This window comes from Mustelus asterias, chromosome 23 (genome assembly GCF_964213995.1).
Source record: "Mustelus asterias chromosome 23, sMusAst1.hap1.1, whole genome shotgun sequence".
In the NCBI taxonomy this organism is placed as follows: domain Eukaryota; kingdom Metazoa; phylum Chordata; class Chondrichthyes; order Carcharhiniformes; family Triakidae; genus Mustelus; species Mustelus asterias.
The window spans coordinates 14939083-14957967 of NC_135823.1; the positions used below are offsets into that span (position 1 = coordinate 14939083).

Consider the following 18885-nt stretch of genomic DNA (forward strand, 5'->3'; position numbering starts at 1 on the left):
AATATCACCTTATGTGGCTTGGTGTCATGTTTTGTTTGACGATGGTCCACTGAAGCATCTTGGGATGTGTTATTATGTTAAAGGCAATTCTTAGGGTGGCATGGTGGCACAGTGCTTAGCACTGCTGCCTCACAGCGCCACAGTTTGATTGCCGGCTTGGGTCACTGTCTGTGTGGAGTTTGCACGTTCTCCCCGTGTCTGCATGGGTTTCCTCCAGGTGCTCCGGTTTCTTCCCACGCTCCAAAGATGTGCAGGTTATGTGCATTGGTCATGCTAAATTGTCCCTTAGTATCAGGGGGACTAGCTAGGGTAAATGCATGGGGTTATGGGGACAGGTGGGATTGTGGTCGGTGTAGGCTAGATGGGCTGAATAGCCTCCTTCTGCACTGTAGGGATTCTAAATATAAGTTGTGATTGTGGTTGTTGCTGGTAACGTTGCCAGGAATAGGTGTAACTAGCTATTTTTAGCAGTTTGCGGGAGGGATGGGGTGCAGGGGCTTTCACCTTCTAGAAAGCACGTTGTCAACTTTCCTCATGTTTAAAACGTGTTAACCAACTTCCCATCGGGAAAGAACCTACTGCTGACTTGGTTGTTCTCTGCAGCAATGTAGCTCAGGTTGGGAACACTGAAGTTGCCCAAAGTTCTTTACTTCCTGTTTTATTTCTCCCTGTCTTTCCTGTGCATATTTAAACTTTAACTCTTCCTGACTTCTAATGGCCAATGTGGAGGGTTTTTGAATTGCTTTGGGAAGTTTGCCTTGCTAACTGTGGTGGACCTCAGTTGTGCCTTTGTCCTATTTGGACCACCGTTGTGTGTGTTTGTCATACCTGGACACATCCCCTTCCGGTTTGGTTCCTCCCCTCGGCACCTAGTATAAAGGTGGCTGTCTCCTCCCCCTTGTTCAGTCCAGGTCGGTTATTTGTTGGGATCTGCTCCTGATTCTGTTGTGAATAAAAGCCTACACTTGTATTGGCACACCGGTAGTCTTTCGCCTTATTGATAGCGCATCACTAACTAATTTGGTTCTCTGCCAATTAATAAAAATACCACTTTTCAACACCGGGAGTTTTTTAAAACTGTTTTATATTGAAACCAATAAGGTGGTAAATTGTTGAAAAAGAGAGATATGTGTCTCAGCCAAACTCAAGTTCTGTAACCCAAAAATAGTGCTGACAAAATGCTTTATAATTCACATCTCCCGTTTTTTAAACATCCGGAAAACTTCTTGTTTGTCACTTTTTTGAAGGAGTGCCTGTGATTGATTCTGTTTGTTTTCGGAATCATCAAGCCTCATTCAACTCCACGTGAACCCAGTGACCCCAGCAGGCAGCCTGTAGAATTCCAAATGTAGCAAGCCACTTCCCATTCACTCCCACTCCGTACGATCCCTGGTCCAAGCATAACACTTACCGGCTGCCTTTCCTGTACTGGGAGACTTTATTGGGACAGCCCAGTTCCAGGAATAGTTTGCTCTCTGAAAAATCAGCTGCAAGCCATTTGCATTAACTGTCAGGGTAAGACTTGTGCACGCATCAGACTTATCGAAGGCAAATGTAATTTAATTAATTACCCTAATCTGAATACTGGTCAGATCATTTGCTTGTTTATTGTGACAGAATCTGAAGGAAAAATGGCCCTTTTAAATACAAAAACCTTTTCTGGATCTAAGTGACCCTAATTATCTTTGATTTGTCTTTATTAGTCCAAGTGGTCAGCGTACTAAATATGGTCAAACCTCTGTCTTATTTCAATAGCAATAGCAATGCCACTCAGAAGTCAAATAACTTGCTGTTTGTTTGTCAGGCTGAAGTTGTGGAACAGATGTTTAACGAGGTTGGAATACAAATATTTGAAGTTTATCTATTCAAGCTTTGAATAGTAGAGTAGAAATCCTGCTCTGAACTGAAACGTTCTTGTGAAGCAGCTGATGTTTTTATCAGTAACAATGACCTGATCGCATTAACTCCTTCATTACTGAGCAGGAGTTACGAACCCCTCTCTTATTACTAGGTACTCCCCATGGGGATCAGGTCCAGCGCACGGTGACAGTGAAATGTTTCTGATTCCATTCCCAGTGTTTCTCCGTCATCCTCAAAATACAAATTCATTTAAATCGACCTCCAAAATAAAGTGTTTATATCAAATAGACAGCTTGATTTTAAAATGTTGTGGACATTTAACAGTCAGAAATAACTGCAGCAAATGGAGGTAGGATGGTATGAGAATATTTGATTTATTATTGTCATATGTATTGGATACAGTAAAATGTATTGTTTCTTGTGCGCTACACAGACAAAGCATACCGTTCAGAGTACATAGGGGAGAAGGAAAGCAGAGGGTGCAGAATATAGTGTTACAGTCATAGCCAGGGAGTAGAGAAAGATCAATTTAATGCAAGTTAGGTTCATTCAAAAGTCTGATGGCAGCAGGGAAGAAGCTGTGCCTGAATCGTTGGTACATGTCCCCTCAGACTTTTGTATCTTTTTCTCGAAGGAAGAAGGTCCAAGAGAGTGTGTCCGGGGTGCATGGGGTCTTTGATTATGCTGGCTGCTTTTCCAAGGCAGCAGGGAGTGTAGAAACGTAGAATTTGGGTGCAGAAGTAGGCCATTCGGTCCTTTAAGCCTGCACTACCATTCAATGGCTGATCATCCACTTCCAGTATCCCACTCCCGCTTTCTCTCCATACCTCGTGATCCTTTTAGTCACAAGGGCCACGTCCAGCTCCCGATTGAATATGTCTAACGAACTAGCCCCAACAGCTTCCTGTGGTAGAGAATTCCACAGGTTCACAACGCTGAGTGAAGACGTTCTTCCTCGTCTCAGTCTTGAATGGCTTACCTCTTATTCCAGCAAAACTCATTTCCAAACTCCACGGCCTGGGGCTCTGCTCCTACCTCTGCGACTGGATCCTCAACTTCCTAACCCATAGACCGCAATCCGTAAGGATAGGCAACAACACCTCCTCCACAATCATCCTCAACACCGGTGCTCTGTGTCCTCAGCCCCCTACTATACTCTTTATATACTTATAACTGTGTGGCCAAATTCCCCTCCAACTCCATTTTCAAGTTTGCTGACGACACCATATTGGGTAGGTTCTCAAACAATGACACGACAGAGTACAGGAAAGAGATGGAGAATCTGGTGAAATGGTGCGGCAACAATAATCTCTCCCTCAATGTCAACAAAACGAAGGAGTTGGTCATCAACTTCAGGAAGTGTCGTGGATGACGTGCCCCTGTTGAAGTGGAAATGATCAAAAGCTTCAGGTTTCTAGGTGTTCAGATCACCAGCAATCTGTCCTGGTCCCTCCACGCTGATGCTGTAGTTAAAAAAGCTCACCAACACTTTCTCAGAAGGTTAAGGAAATTTGGCATGTCTGCTATGACTCTCACCAATTTTTACAGATGCACCATAGAAAGCATCCTATCCAGATGTATCACAGCTTGGGATGACTTCTGTTCTGACCAAGACCACAAGAAACTATAAAGGGTTGTGAATGAAGCCCAATCCATCACGCAAACCAGCCTCTCATCCTTTGACGCTGTCTATACTTCCTGCTGCCTTGGAAAAGCAGCCAGCATAATCAAGGACCCCACGCATCCCGGGCATACTCTCTTCCACCACCTTCCATTGGGAAAAAGATACAAAAGTCTGAGATTACATACCAACCGACTCAAGAACAGCTTTTTCCCTGCTGCTGTCAGACTTTTGAATGGACCCACCTTTCATTAAGTTGATCTTTCTCTACACCCTAGCTATGACTGTAACACTACATTTGTACACTCTCTCGTTTCCTTCTCTTTGAACAGTGTTTTGTCTGCATAGCACGCAAGAAACAATATTTTTCACTGTACCCCAGCACATGTGACAGTAATAAATCAAATCAAATTTATACAGCAAGTGTTATAATGTGGAATGCACTAACTGAAAGGATGGCAAAAAGTAGATTCAGTAGTGACTTTCAGAAGAGAATCGGATAAATACTTAATTGAACAAAATGGGTAATTATCCGTGGGGTTTGTCTAATTGGGTATTGTGGAGTTAAAGCTTAACTTTAACACAACTGTAAGAGCGCCACTGAGCATGTGCGTTAGGGGCTATATGATAATGATATCACTCAGAGAGATGAGTGAGGAGAACCTATAGATAGGAGTACGAACTCTGTCCTGATGGTCTGTAATGTTGTATTTGGTTAGTTATCTAAATATCAATACTTTGAAGCAAGGATCTTTGGCTCCAACCTGATCTTTGTTTGACACCCGATATCTACTGAGACATCTCAAAAATAACAGATGGTGATAGCAGTGACTAACCATAAGAGAAGTGTAAAAGAAATAGCAGAAAACAGCCTGAAGAGAGGCCCAGCAGCAGAGCAGTGAGTGAGGGACTTTGAGGCCTACCCGGTAGTCAGACCAGAGAGAGAGAGACCATGCGGGCAATCCAGTGGTGAGTATGAGGAGCAGTGCGGGTTCCTCGACCCAGAATGAGCAAAGACTTTTACGCTACTTCTCTCAGAATTGTTTCAGAATATATATATGGCCCCAGACATGCTGAGCAGTGCCAGAACTGGAGAAGACAATTCATTTGGTAGTGCAATGCTTTGGGTCTTGTGAGCAAAGAATAGCAAGGACCAGGTTAGTACCTTGTTCTACGTGTCCGGTAGCATCTCAGACAACGTGCTGGCCAGGCAGGAGGTGAATGAGGTGACAGCCTCCTACGAAGATGCCATCGGGGCCTTTAATACATACTTTAGTTTCCATCAAAATGTCGTAATAAAGAAGACCAAATTTAGTTGCCGAAGCCAAAAACCAGTTGAAGGAATCAATACGTGGGGCGGCACAGTAGTTAGCACTGCTGCCTCACAGCGCCAGGGACCTGGGTTCAATTCCAGCCTCGGGTCACTGTCTGTGTGGAGTTTGCACATTCTCCTTGTGTCTGCGTGGGTTTCCTCCGGGTGCTCCGGTTTCCTCCCACAGTCCAAAGATGTGCGGGTTAGGTTAATTGGCCATGCTAAATTTCCCCTTCGTGTCAGTGGGATTAGCAAGTAAATATGTGGGGTTAGAGGGCCTGGGTGGGATTGGTGCAGACCCAATGGGCAGAATGGCCTGCTTCTGCATTGTAGGATTCTATGATCAGTTCATAAATTAACTCTACTTTTTGGCTGACAATTATGAATATGAAAGATTAAAATACAATTTGATAAGAGATAAAATACTGGTGGGTGTTTTAGAAAAACCCCTGTCAGACTTTCTACATTCTCGGGCAGATTTGACACTAGATAAAGCTGTACAACTGGCTAGGGAGGTTGAAGAGTAAAGACAAAATTGAGTCTTTGTAAGGGGTGAGTGAGAAATCCCACAGGAACTACCCGACTGAATCCATTCAGTAACATGGTGGCAGGAATCCGGGAACTGCGTTAAAACGACACCAGCCACCATTTTCCAGTGTAATGTCCTCAGGAAGAAGATTCACCGGCATGAAGAATGTTCCAGCTGTGAAACACATAGTGCCATGGGTGTGGCAAGGTTGGTCAAACCTCATTTTGTTTAAGAAAGTCTGTGTTCGCAAAACAAAAAAAGTATTTTTTTCAAAGAAGCTCTCCTCAAAAAATACGCAAACTAGACAACCAGGAAATCATCTTGCCATGTGAAATAAAATAAAATGCAATTCAACGCTAGAACACCAACATTGAAGTCAATGGATATCAAACTGAATTAAAATTGGATACAGGAGCTGGAGTTTCAGTTTTATCTGATAGAGATCAGTGGCTGTAAAAAGTTACCCTGCAACCTTCTTCAATCCAATTTCAAAATCCAGGAGGAGTTGTATTAAATGTCAAAGGTCAGCTTGATGCAATATTAAAACACAGAATAAGCTCTGAGACACTGTGTCATTCAGGACTAGGGATACACTTTGTTGAGCAGAAAAGCCTGTATTGGTCTGAAACTAATCCTCAAAGACAATGAATTTAGAATGGCCAAAACTCTTCAGAGGTTTGAGAAAATTGAAGACTGTGCACCACATCACATTCAAGACAAGATGTGAAACCCACTTATTTAGTTAAGCCCAGGAAGGTCCCACGACCACTTGTAAAATGAGTAAGGAGTGGATTGAGATGATGCCTCAACAAGGGGTTATTGCACAATCACTGAACCAGCCAGGTGGTGCTCTGGTACGGTACCAATCCCAAAACCAAATGGTTCCAACTGGATCTGCATTGACCTGACACAACTGAACAGGGTGGTCGACTGAGAAATACATCATATGGCATTGGGAGATGAGAACCTTGCCAAACTCATGAAGAGTACGATCTCCACAAATCTCGATACAAACAACAACAAACGAGTAAGTGATGTATTCAGAACACTGCTAGATTCTGACTTAACACTCAACGGGAAGTGAGGTTCCTCAGAGAGGGGGATGTGCCATGGAAGACCCACTCAGGGTGGGATGGAAGAAAGACTTTGAGCTTGCCCTGCTCAGTTATTATCACTCTACACTGTTGCAGAACAATTTCATCTCATGCAAGTTTCTGATGGGCCACAGGTTAAGAACCCAGCTTCCTTTCCTTCCCCACACGGTGACGCCACACTTCACGGTAGAAGATCTTGGTCATGCCAGACAAAGGGAAGAAAGTTACAGAGCAGGCCAAGCCCACACTTTCATTCCCTGACACGGGGTTCATGACCTTCCCCACTCTCAAAGGCAGAGATGTGTGGATTAGAGACCAGCCGCAAGAAGGAACCATAATAGAGAAGTTGCAACAAGACAATCGTATCTGGTTCAAACAGAAACGGATATTATCGGAAGAAACAGGAATGCCTTGATTTCATTAAACAAGGAACTGTTAGCAGTAAAGGCTGCACGTCCTGATCCTCAGGAGGACATCATACCTATGTCTAATGAGGGAAACAAGGAGTAACAACTCTGAGAATGAATTTGAAGTAAACAACTACTCAAAAAGACTCCACACGTGTATTAGGGAGATTAGTGAAACCATCAAGGAAACTATTCCTTTGAAAGTAGAGGCTTTAGGGGAGGTGTAGGAGGATATGAATATAACGTAGAGATAAAGACTTGGGGGTGGGGTGGAGGGAGATATAGAATAAAGGGTTAACTCTAATAGCAGCTACTGAGCATGTGCGTAAGAAGCTGTGTTATAATGATGTCAGTCGGAGAGAGACGAACCTATGAGAGCAGCAACTCTGTCCTGATGTTCATGTATATAGTTACATAACTAACTAGATACAAGATTATGTATGTCAATAAAAGTATTTTCAAGGAAAGATTTATTGCCTTCGGCCAGATCTGTTAGAGTAAGACAGCCAATGTATTCTGAGAGAATTTAACAATAATAAAATATTTACTTCCGCCAAAGAGTTGACACCAACAGGATGGTTTGAAGGACTTCCTGTGCTATATTGTTCTATGATTATAAGCAAATTGGAAGTTCAAACAGCCTTGGAAATGAGTTGCTCACAATGATAGGTAGCACAGTGGTTAGCACTGCTGCTTCACAGCTTCAGGGACCTGGGTTTGATTCCCGGCTTGGGTCACTGTCTGTGTGGAGTTTGCACATTCTCCTCGTGTTTGCGTGGGTTTCCTCTGGGTGCTCCGGTTTCCTCCCACAGTCCAAAGATGTGTGGGTTAGGTTGATTGGATGTGCTAAAATTTCCCCTTAGTGTCCTGAGATGCGTAGGTTAGAGGGATTAGCGGGTAAAATATGTAGGGATATGGGGGTAGGGCCTGGGTGGGATTGTGGTCGGTACAGACTTGATGGGCCAAATGGCCTCTTTCTGCAGTGTAGGGTTTCTATGATTCTATGATAGCCAGATACCAATGCCCCAAATAGCACTTTAAATTCACCTTGTAAAAAACCAGCAGGGGCAAGATGAATTGAGTAACCTATTCCTAGGATGTGTATTCTATGACTTTAAGACGCCAAGAATGTTGATGGATGAAGAAGGATTCATGGGTGGAGATAAAGTTATGGGGTGGTACGTGTTGGTTAAATATCCAACCGACACAAAATTGTGTCTTTTAAGAATTGAAAGGCATTTTTCATTGTGCCGTGAAGGGTATCAGTATAGCGATTCAGACATTGCAAGGCAAGATTGCAGGAGGTTGTCAGAACTGAGGGTGTGAATGTGGAGGAAGCTGATGAATATGAAATGAGATCATCACCAGAACTGCATCAGATGAGATGAGTGTTGACGTAGAGAAGGAACAGAGTGGGATGGAGATTAGGATCTTTGGGAACCTTGAATTGAATGTGAGTCAGAAGATGAGCCACGATGTATCATATAGTTAGTTACCTCTCAAGTCACCAACAATGTAGCCAGAATTAAAAGCTGGATGATAGCAAGTGACTCACTGAAATGAACAAGAACCATGTTCCTGAACACAGGGCAAAGCGAGTTGGAGATTCCATCAGCACTTGATTGGAATCCGAGTAGTAAGAACCAAGATAAAACCTAATTTCATTCAAGAAAATGACGGCTCTTCATCAATATTATCTGGATGGTGTCCAAAATTATGAGGGGAAGAGGGAGAGTGGACAGGATAAAATTGCGGAAAATTCTAGAACCAGGGGACATAACAAAGAACAAAGAACAATACAGCACAGGAACAGGCCCTTCGGCCCTCCAAGCCCGTGCCGCTCCCTGGTCCAAACTAGACCATTCTTTTGTATCCCTCCATTCCCACTGCGTTCATATGGCTGTCTAGATAAGTCTTAAATGTTCCCAGTGTGTCCGCCTCCACCACCTTGCCTGGCAGCGCATTCCAGGCCCCCACCACCCTCTGTGTAAAATATGTCCTTCTGATATCTGTGTTAAACCTCCCCCCCTTCACCTTGAACCTATGACCCCTCGTGAACGTCACCACCGACCTGGGGAAAAGCTTCCCACCGTTCACCCTATCTATGCCTTTCATAATTTTATACACATAGATACAAGATAAGTGACAGTAGGTGTGGAGGGGACATGAGGAAGAACATTTTTACACCGAGGTGGTGGGTGTTTGGAATTCACTGCCCGACTTGGTGGTGGAGGCAGAGACCCTAAACTCTTTAAAAAAGTACCTGGATCTGCACCTTAAGTGCTGTAAGCTACAGGGCTGTGGACGGGGTGTAGGAAGGTGGGATTAGAAAAGCTGGCATGGACAATTTGGGCCAAATGGCCTCCTCTTGTGTTGTAAATATTCTGTGGTTCTATGGATATAAGGCCTTCGAATATTTCACTTCGTCCGAGGTACTATTTAGATGTGAGTTGTTTTTGGAGGTGAGAATTGATCCAAAAGGTTTAATGTTTTCTTTCTGAGAGCTAATTCTTGTATTGTTAGTCAGTGCAAAAGTAGTTTGGAAATAGGATTGCCAGAACCTTTTAGGAGACGGATTCTGCAATCGGCCAAAAGAGACATTTGGGAGGATGGGAAGATAGCGGTCGATGCATTTTCAAAGAAGCATTTGGAAGCTCTCATGATGGAATTACTGAAGTTAAGCCAGGTGTGGCTTTGGGATGTTTGGGACTAATGAGGGACTGCAGACGCACTAAACAGAGCATTAATGAGGAGCTGAGCTGCGTTGTAGTACCAGGTATGGCAGAAGGATTGAGGCATGAGGGCCTTTTGTTCATTTAGAATAACATTCGATTCTCCACAGTCATTTCTGGGAGGGTCTGGACAGTGAAAGCGTCAGCGATATTTGTCAGAATAACAGAATATCCTAATGAAACAGGGAGTGCAAAGAATTCTCTCTAATTTTTCCCGGAGCGGGAGTGTTTTTGTTATAGTGTGTGAGAGTTGCTAAGGTTTGGTATTTGACCCATACCCTTCTCCTTTAGACGCTAACTTTTTATTGACTGACTGGATAGTTTACATTCTGTGACTGATCAGACTTATATCTCCTCTCTGATCTTTTTCAGTTGTGTTCATTGATAGGGTGGGGAGGAGGAGTGGTGTAGAATGAATTTTTGGAATATCTTGGGTGAGCAGGGTTGGGGAAGGAAGAAAGTGTGGTTTTGGTGCAATACAGTTTATTTCTTTCTACCCTTAACCTATCGTTATTATTTCTGTTTCCTCAGCAGTTTCTGTTATCCACGGAGATCTGGTTAAACGTGGAGTCCTTATCGCAAATCCAAATCTTTAAAGGTATGACAACTTCTCACTGTCCTTCCAGATGTTTATTTAAATAACCGGAATAGCAACTCACTGGAAGAGCTTTGCTAGTTTAGTTGATTATTATGATGTGTTGTACGCGGTCAGCTTGTTTGTACAGCAAAGATAAAAGGAGGGAGCAGTAACCACCCCAGGGATTCGTTAACCAGTTTAGCGGAGTTTTATTAGATAGGATGGAAGTGAGGGAAAATCCTGCCACTTTCTCTGACGATATCACCATGTAATGATGACATCATGTGATACTACACAGCGACACATTGGTTTACAAAACATAACACGATGTATTGTCATTGAGCAAAGGGGTGTTTTGTGTTTGATCTCTGAGCCGCGATTCTCCTGAATGAAAACCTGAGTGTTGTCCATTGGCACTGGCAGTGCTTACCTGGCGGTATTCACCCACCTTTTGTCGAGAAAAGAAAACTCCCAATGGGAAACATGCTGTGCAGCATGGCATCACGCAGATCTAGGCACCCTTTTTAAAGGTCACATGAGTTAGGTTATCGGCCCCACCCACCCCCCCCACCACCAAACCCATGTAAATGGCGACACCCGCAGGCCCAAGGAAACATCTCAATCCTTCATAAATGATGGGCAATCTCTTCCTCACCACCACTAAATATACGGGTCATTCCCCCCTCCCCAACACCATACAGGATGAGGATGATGTGACACTCCCACCGCTCTACACAAGAGAGACTCTGAGTCACCAAAGGCCCTGCCCCCTTCAGGCCCCACCCCTTGGCAGTGCGAACCTGGCACTGGCCCCCTATTGTAGTGCCACTGCCAGGGTGTCACTGTGACACGGTTAGTGCTGGGGTGGCAGTGGCAGGGGGCAGTGGCAAGAGGAGTGGTGTCAATCTCTTCTATGTCTGAAAGTTACCTCCAGTGCAAGCATTCCAGCATGAATAGTTGAAGAAGACCCATCATCAAAGAAGTCCGCCAAGGTCTTCAGATCATAGATCAAGCCTGTTTTTTTAAAAAAAAACCTGTGGTTAGAAAAGAGGCAGCACTGCTGTGAAATAACCTAGACCTGTCAATCAGGAGCCTAGATAAAGGTACTGGGGAGTGATACTAAATGTAACCAAAGCATTTAGAGTTCTCAGCATGGCCAGAGATTTGAAAGTAAACTGTAGTGATACAAAAATGGGGTAGACTGAACAAATGTGGTGAAAAGTGGAAGTACTTGAGGCTTCACCAAAAAAGAAAATGGTGGAAAATCTCAGCTAAAATAAAGTGCTGCTGTGATTTTGAAGTCTTCCAGGTGTTCGGGGACCATTAATTTTTATGTGACCAGGCCACTTCAAATGTTTTACAGAACACAAACAATATGAAGGTCTTTACCAGAATGGTGTCTCTGAAATCACCAGCCTAGGGTGATCACCATATTTCCAGGGCAACAGGAGATGTCCAGCCACGAGATTATCATCACGGGGGAAGACATCAAGCCCTTCCATCCCTCAGCCCAAATCACCCCAATGCCAAAGTGCCTTGAGGGACACCGCCTCTCCCTCCCCTCCTCCCCTCCCCTCCCCCTCCCCCTCCCCCTCCATGCCCTTATGCAGCAGGGGAGTCAATGGGCACATTTGGAGTCATTACTTACCTCCTTGTCTCCTTGAACTAAGAATCCAAAGCCAGGCTTTACTTGGGAAAAGATTTATTGACAGAGTGAAACATTGCAGGTATATAACTCCTGACTCCACTCAACTCTTGAGTCAATAAGTGTCTCTTTATACCCTTGACTATACCAATTAAACAAATGAATTAATAAACAAATTAATTAGTCCATAGCCCCTTAAGTATTGTAACAAAGAGAAAATTAACATTACAAATTAAATTAAAATAGCATTCAGCAGGGAGATGACCCATTCCTGACCTTTATACTCTTCTGAGTTAATCAGATAAATCAATAAACGAATTAATAGACCCATAACAGGGACTATCTATGTCCTGTCAGCACACAAATTAAACCAAATAAGAAACTAAGGAACACAGCAGCTAAAAACATTTCAAAGGGGAGCCCTGATAGAGGTCTACAAAATTATGTGAGGCCTAGACAGGGTGGATAGGCTGAGGCTTTTCCCTTGGGCGGAAGTGTCAGTTACGACGGCTTGTGCTGCCGGGTGAACCTGTTGGGCTTTGACCTGGTGTTGTGAGACTTCTCACCCATGCTAAGTTGCCCATAGTGTCCCAGGATTTGTAGGTTAGAGGGATTATCGGGGTAAATGTGTGGGGTTGTGGGGATAAGACCTGGGGTGGGATTGTTGTCAGTGCAGACTCGATGGGCCGAATGGCCTCATTCTGCACTGTAGGGTTTCTATTTCTATGACAACGGGGCACAGGTTCAAGGTGAAAGGGGGAAAGTTTAAGGGAGATGTACGGGGAAGTTTTTCACGCAGAGAGTGGTGGGTGCCTGGAACGCGCGGCCAGAGGAGGTGGTGGAAGCAGGCACATTAGCAACATTTAAGAGGCATCTGGATGGGTACACGAATAGGGAGGGAATAGAGGGATACGGGCCGAGTAAGGGCATCATGATTGGCATGGGCTTGGAGGGTCAAAGGGCCTGTTCCTGTGCTGTACTTTTCTTTGTTCTTTTGAAACTTAACAAACTCGAATGAAAATGTGGTTGTGTGTGTTGATGATGCATCCCAGTCCCCTTGGTGCCGAGCAGTTACGGAAGGCCTCAATCATGCCAGTGGGCACTGCAGACTCCAAGGACATCTGTCCATGGACATAGGCAGACAGTCGCCATTGGCCACCTGCTACCTGGAAGTGTTAACGTCCAGCTTTGCCAGGCCCAGAAGGAGGCCAAAACGGTGATCCTCTTCCCTGCCCCCCTCCCCTCCTTTATATGTGCACGAGTAATCATCCAATCATTGCCCTCCCCGTGTGTATTCAATGTCAGTTGCTACAGTTAACAAGGTGCGCAGAATAGAGACAAATAGAATTCACTCCAGAGAAGTGCGAAGGGGAAGGCTAGTAAGGCAAGGAAATACACAATAAAGGTACAGATATGGAGAGGTGTAGAGGAACAGAGGGACTTCGAATTGAATGTCCACAAATTCCTGTAGCAGGGATCTTACGTAAGTGTATAAAGCATTAGTTAACCCATATCTGAAGTACTGTACACTGTTCAGGTTGCATTACAGGAAGAATATAATCATACTTGAGAGGGTACATAAGAGATTGACGAGGGTGTTGCCAGGAATGGAGAATTTTACCTCATGGAAAGGTTGGATAGGCTGGAAATGTCCAGCAACTCTGGCAATATCTGTGGAGAGAGAAATCGAGTTCATATTTCAGGTTGATGACCTTTTATCAGATGAGAGGCTCTTTTGTTGAAAGGTTGCTGACCTAAAGACTGAACCCTGCTTCCCTCTCCACGCATTCTGCCAGAATTGCTGAGTGTTTGTAGCATTTTCTGTTTTTATTCCAGATTAGCACTCCAAAGATGTGTGTGTTAGGTGGATTGGTCATGCTAATTTGCCCCTTAGTGTCAGGGGGATTAACAGGGTAAATGTGTGGGGTTGCAGGGATAGGGCCTGGGTGGGATTGCGGTCAGTGCAGACTCGATGGACCAAATGGCCTCCTTCTGCACTGTAGGATTCTATGATTCTATTTCTAACAGCTGTGGTATTTTGCCTTTGGTTACACTGGGACTGTTTGGAAAAGAGGAAATTGAGGGGAGATTTAATTGAGATTTAACTGGCGTGGCACAGTGGTTAGCACTGCTGCCTCACAGCACCAGGGACCCGGATTTGATTCTGGCCTCTGTTCACTGTCTGTGTGGAGTTTGCACGTTCTCCGCGTGTCTGTGTGGGTTTCCATCGGCTGCTCCGGTTTCCTTCCACACTCCAAAGATGTGTAGGTTAGATGGATTGGCCATGGTAAATGTGTGGGGTTATGGGGATAGGACCGGGTAGAGGGCCTGGGTACAATGCTCTGTCAGAGAGTCAGTGGAGATGGGCCAAATGGCCTCTTCTGCACTGTAGGGATTCTATGGTGGTAGAAAATTGAGGGGATAAAGTAGATTGGAGGGACCCATTTTGATGAACAGAGAGGTCAGTCCCTGCGAGTCAAGGATTTAAAGTAATTGGCAGAAAGATTAAAGAGGATTTGAGTATTTAATTCACTGAGGATGGTGAGGGTCTGGGCCTTCCTGCATTTACAAAGATCCTTGGATATTGACATGATGCTGTAACCTACAAGGAGATGGATCAAGAGCTGTTGGGTGCAGTTAGATTTGATGGGGTAAATCTTCTGGTTCCGTCCACTAGGAATTACGGCGGGTGGGATGGAAATGCATCAGACCGTTTAAATATCCATTGACTCTGGGTGGAAATTTCCTGGCTCGGTGCAGTTGTGACGGGAAAATCCTACCTAATAGCTCTTTTTAGCTGACATGGACATGATAGACTGAATGGTGACCTCCTGCACCATAAATCTATCTATTTCTTTCTATATTGCTGTGTTGTGTGCACAGTGAATAATTTGGTTCTGTGTTTATATATCTGGAACCCATGTTATACAATCTATTCTGTTATCCAGCAACAAGTGCTCCAAATATAACAGTTTCCCCTTGTAGGAGAGATAGAAACCTGGGGAATGCAGTTTATGAATAAGAGGTCTACTGTTTGAAACGGAAATGGCTCCGGGGACCAGGGTTCGAAACCCACTGTGGCGGGTGGTGGAATTTGAATTCAGTCAATAATAGTCTGGAAGGAAATCTGCTGATGTTACCTGGTCTGACCTACATGTGACTCCAAACCCACTATGGTAGGTGGTGGAATTTGAATTCAATCAATAAAAATCTGGAAGGAAATCTGCTGACCTTACCTGATCTGACCTACATGTGACTCCAAACCCACAGAAACGTGGTTGACTCCTGAATTGCATACAAAAATGGTCTAGTCAATCAAACCGATCAAAAGTCGATAAGAAATGAATGCCGACAGGCCACCTGGCATCAATCTAGATACGACAAAAGACATTGAGAAAATTAAACCCAAACTAAACCCTGCATGCTGTTCCTTATTGATAAATGGGGGGGCTTGTGGAGAGCTGTGTCATAGACTAGTCTGACATAGTCATATTCACAGAATCATACTTTATGATGATGTCCCACGCTACCATCCCTGGATACATCCTATCGCACCGGCAGAGGTGGCGGGTGGCACATTAGTGTGAAGTTAGGAGGGTGTTGCCTTGGGAATTCTCTCAATATTCTGGCAATAGTGCTGAAAACTTGTACTCCAGGCTTGTAGGGCTGAATGGCCTGCTCTTCTCCGCTATGTTTAATCATTCACAATAGGAATGAGAGAAGTTTTTATCTACAGCCTTTTCAAGAGTGGGGGTGGTGGGAGGGGGCTGGAATTCAGCAATGGCATCACAGCTGAACTCATTTCTGTGGTCAATGCTGCCCACATGGACACACAGATTCCAAGTAACAAGTGGTAATGGAAAATCCTGGCAGATTATTCCGTTGTTTAAGTGGCTCAACTGAAAGCAGACAACTTAGCACTCGCACTTTGGTTTGTATGGCTGAGCCAGCATTTCCCATAAGCTCACTTGCCTCTCTTGAGTTATGTATTTGCGAATTTGAGATTAATATTTAATATTCATTGCTATATGAATATTTGATCATGGAGTAATCATCCAGGAGATGTTTTAAATGGATACTACAAGTTAAGCTCCTACTTATTTCAAAAGCTTTTTGTTTGTTTTTACATAAATTTTTAATGTGATACATGTCAGGGTCACCGTTTCTAATTCTTAGACATTCTGTGATTCTGAAATCATGTTGGTGTCTTGACCTTGAATTGAGGCTCTGCAAAACTGTCAAATGCATTGAAAGAGTCAAGTTGGGCAATGTGGGGCTTAATAGAATTTTTGAGGAAGTAAAGGAGGATTGATGAAGGTAGTACAGTGGATGTTGTCTATATAGATTTCAGTGAGGCATTCCACAAGATCCTATGGATATAGGGGAAGGTGGGAGATTGGATCCCAAATTGGCTCAATGACAGGAAACAAAGAGTAATGGTCAATGGATGCTTTTGCAAATGGAAAGCAGCTTTCAGTGGTGTTAAACAGGGCTCCGTGCTGTCTGTTATATGTTAATAATTTAGACTTAAATGTGGGAGGCATGATTGAGAAATTGGTCATGTGGTTGATAGTGGAGAGGATGACTGTCGACTCCAGAATTTAAAAAAAATTCATTCATGAGATTGTGAACGTGGGTGTCTGGGCCAGCAATTATTGCCTGTCCCTAACTGTCCTTCATTGCTGTGGATCTGGGGTCACATCTAAGCCAGACCAAGTAAGGATGGCAAATTTCCTTCCCTAAAGGACATTAGTGAACCAGATGGGTCTTTACTACAATCAACAATGGTTCCATGGTCATCATCAGACTTTTAATTCCTGATTTTTTTTTTATTGAATTCAAAATTTGGCATCTTCCGTGGTGGGATTTGAACCCGGGTCCCGAGATCTTGCCCTGGGTCTCTACATTACTAATCCATTGACAGTATCACTGGACCACGGCCTCCCCTAAATGAATGATGGTTTCACTGAGCGGGCAGAGAATCTGGAAAAGTGTGAGATAGTGCATTTAGAGAGGGTAAACAAAGCAAGGGAATACTCAATAAAGGGGAAGATATTGAGAGGGGCTGGGGAAGTGAGGGACCTTGGGGTGCATGTCCACCGGTCCCTGAAGGTGGCAGCACAGGTGGACAAGGTGGCAAAGAAAGCACATGGAATGTTTTCCTTTATTGGGCGAGGTATTGATACAAAAGTCGGGATGTGATGATGGAACTGTATTAAAACACTGGTTAGGCCACAGCTGGAATTTTGTGTTCAGTTTTGATCACCGCATTGATTAGGACCATGGTTGAGGACAAGAAAGCTGGAGCTGTCAAGAAGGGCGCCAAGAAAGTCATCAAACAAGCACCACCCAAGAGCGGCAAGAAGAGGAGGGAGTCCAGGAAGGAGAATTACGCCATCTACATCTACAAATTGATGAAGCAGGTTTACCCTAACACCGGCATCTCCTCCAAGGCAATGATATCTTCAAGCACACCGTGGGTGAGGTTTCCCGCCTGTCCCAGTACAACAAGTGCAGCGCCATCAGCTCCCGGGAGATCCAGACCATCGTGTGCCTGGAGCTAGCCAAGCACGCCATGCCAGAGGAGACAAACACGGTGACTAAGTGCACCAGCTCCAAGTAAAATTCCCCAGTGGGCTGAAAAACATGCCACATTACAGGAAGGGCACAATTGCTCTGGAGAGAGAGAGCAGAGGAGATTTACAAGAATGTTGCCAGGGCTTGAAAATTGTAGCTATGAGGAGAGTTTGGATAGGCTGGGGTTGTTATCCTCTGAACAGAGGAGGCTTGGGGTGACCTAATTGAGGTTACAAAATTATGAGGAGCCTAGACAGGAAAGACCTGTTTCCCCGAGCTCAGGGGTCAATTACCAAGGCCATACATTTAAGGGAGAAGGATTATAGGGGACCTGAGGAAGAGCTTTTTCACTCGAGGGTGGTGGGTGTCTGGAATTCACTGTTGAAGCTGGTGGTTGAGGCTGAAATGCTCAGCTCAATTTAAAAGGTGCCTGGTCTGCCTCAAGTGCTGGAGCTTGGACCAGCTCCTGGAAAGAGGGTTAAAATAAGCAGCTCATTTTATTTTTGGCGGACGCAGAGACGATGGGCTGAATGGCCTCTTTCTTCACCGTAACTTTTCTATGGTTCCATTATTCATCGTTTGACCATGATGAAGCTATATCTAGTGCTGTGATTGGGAGGAAGCTCGTGGTCCTTTGAAAATTGGTAGTTTTTTGAAGTGAACAATTGTCCATTTGTCAGGCATGTTAAAGTTTAAAAATTCATTTATTAGTGTCACAAGTAGACTTACATTTACACTGCAATGAAGTTACTGTGAAAATCCCCTAGTCCCCACACTCCGGCGTCTGTTCAGATACACTGAGGGAGAATGTAGCATAGCCAATGCACCTAACCAGCACGTCTTTCGGACTGTGGGAGGAAACTGGAGCACCCGAAGGAAGCCCACGCAGACACAGGGAGAACGTGCAGACTCCGCACAGACAGTGACCCAAACCGGGAATCCAACCCAGGTCTCTGGTGCTGCGAGGCAGCAGTGCTGACCACTGTGCCACCCTCTTCTCTGAAGGTTAAGATAAGAATGTTGAAAAAATAAGTGTGGAAACGCTTAGTTGACTTGTGAAATAAGCAGGGAAAGCTGTGGGGTTCACGATGGGGAAAATCCCTCAAATAAATGAAGTATCAGGATTCCGTTCGGACAACCTGCTGAAGACCTGTTCAGTGTGGCAGAGTTCGGATCTCCCTTTGGACGATATGTGAAACATTGCTCTGTTCTGGTTGATATTTTTCTCTGGCCAGAAGGCTGATTTTGACTCTTTAGTTCCTGGTAGCTGCTTTGGCTGAAGCAACGTCACCAATTTACGTTAAAAAGAGCCTTTGAGGAAATGTGCTCCAGGGCATCTCACATCAATGTAATCAGACGAAGGTTGGCATTGAAAGAGAAAAGAAGCTGTTGGGAGGATAAAAAGCAGGTCAAAGATGGACAAGAGGGAGAGACAAAGATGTTTAAGAAGGAAATCCCAGAACTAATTGACCTAGATGTTGAAGTTACAGCCTGTAGGATATTCTATGTCCAAGCACTACTCTGTAAACCA

At 44.3% G+C, this 18885-nt stretch overlaps 1 protein-coding gene and 1 pseudogene across 12 annotated transcripts in view; both read left to right on the forward strand.

The window, feature by feature from the left end:
* The window catches only part of LOC144510532 (inactive rhomboid protein 1-like), a 369670-nt gene that overhangs the window by 112694 nt on the left and 238091 nt on the right, over window positions 1–18885 (forward strand). For 10 of the 12 annotated variants that reach the window (XM_078240037.1, XM_078240025.1, XM_078240027.1 and 7 more), the window contains one exon: window positions 10087–10153. The gene's annotated coding sequence lies outside the window, so the exon portion shown is untranslated. Of the gene's footprint in view, window positions 1–1493; window positions 1516–10086; window positions 10154–18885 lie in introns of those variants that run through there. The other 2 variants (XM_078240031.1, XM_078240029.1) reach the window with 2 other exon arrangements.
* LOC144510347 (histone H2B 1.2-like) lies at window positions 17060–17400 on the forward strand (annotated as a pseudogene).